This window comes from Etheostoma spectabile, unplaced genomic scaffold, assembly GCF_008692095.1.
Source record: "Etheostoma spectabile isolate EspeVRDwgs_2016 unplaced genomic scaffold, UIUC_Espe_1.0 scaffold272, whole genome shotgun sequence".
Lineage (NCBI taxonomy): Eukaryota > Metazoa > Chordata > Actinopteri > Perciformes > Percidae > Etheostoma > Etheostoma spectabile.
The window spans coordinates 1,068,599-1,070,316 of NW_022605576.1; positions in this window are offsets into that span (position 1 = coordinate 1,068,599).

Below are 1,718 nucleotides of genomic sequence, written 5' to 3' on the forward strand. Positions count from 1 at the left end.
TAGATAGATAGATAGATAGATAGATAGATAGATAGGACTTAATTGACATCTGTCAACAATCCAAAGACAAAAACCAACAACCCAACAAATAATGGTGAAACCATGGCCACTCTGCTTTGTTGATATCTAAAAATCTTTGGAATAAGAGCCCAAGCAAAGGGTTTCCCACAGGGCTGGTCTTTCAAAAGAGTCCCCATAATGCTTCCTTTACGTTTATTCTCTCACCCTTTATGCCACAATAAGCAGCCCTTTCCAGCCCTGCCCTCTCACTCGCCACAATGCTATCAGAGCCCAGGCCAAAGCCAGCCAGACGCTCCCCTTCCCCTGTGCTTTCACTTTATCCCTTCACAAAGACTCAACAATGACCTATGTAACCATATTGTACAGTGAGGTTAGTCCCAGCCATGCTAAGTCAAAATGTGTGTGTGTGTGTGTGTGTGGGGCAGAGCAGACTTCCAGTACTCTCCCAGATGTTCTGTTATATGCTATAATCTTCACCCATCTTTCCTTTTCTGCTCAGGAATTCGCTGAAGACGGAGGAGTGTGATAGGCTATACATATGAGAATGTCCTGATGTCTTCCATCTCCGTCGCCTTGCTCGCTATTCAGAAAACAGTGAAGGGGTTTTAGGATGCCCATTCCCTGTGGACACACCATTCATCCTGAGATGGAAAAAGAAATCATGAATCTGAATGTGGTTAAGAGTGAATGGCAGTCAGAGATCTAATGTTAAATGTGATAAAGATCTTTTTGGATATGGTCAAGCCTGCTTACTTGCATATTGCAAATGCATAAAAATAAGAGGCGTCAGACATTCAACAGTGTTGTAAATTAAGTACTGTCAAATTTAATATTACTAAACATAGAAAATACTGGAATGAGCTTGTAAAAGACCCTTTGTTCTATTTTTTTTTTTTTTCGTGTGTAAATGCAATGGAATCCCAATAAATAGGTCAAAAACAAAGATAGTTGCCAAATACATGCTTAAGAACCATTAACATGAAAAAGGCAAATGAAAACAAATAAATCATGGAAACCAAGAGAGTGTATAAAAGTTGGACAAAGTAACCTGGCAGGTAAGTAGCCTAACATATCACCATGCCACAACCTGAAAGGACACAGGTCCAACATGTATCCTGCTATTCTGATAGCTAGGCCAAATGTAAGTATACTAGTGAAGGATATTCTGAAAAGAAGTGTTTAAAAGTGATCCGTGTGGAATGTTTCAACAAGGCAGAGTACTACCAAACCATGGACTGGTTCGTGTTGCATTTGAAATGAAAAACTAAAAGGCTGTTGGTGTTGGTGTTGGTGTTGGTGTGGCAGGGAAAGCAGCAGATAAAACCTCCAAAAGGATTAGTGAAGGATACAGTTCACCATCCTGATGGCCTGAGGAAAAATGGGTTTTCTGAGTCTCTCTGTGTTCAACTTCTGGCCACAGAGGTAGTTGCCAAGTGGCGAATATCACAACACAGGCAGTACTAGAGAAATGTTACATGTAGGGGAATAAATTAACAGCGAGCCTTGCGGCCATACAAACTAATGACAGTCCAGAAAATGTGCCGGGTGCCTTTGGTTGCTGAAAGGGGGGCCCGACTTACTCTTTACTCTTTGCTTTGTGGCGGGGCTGGACCTGTGTCCTCATGCATTGTGAACCATACTCTGCATTGGTTTAAGCTCATTATGGTAAACATTTAACCCTTGTATGGTATTCAGGT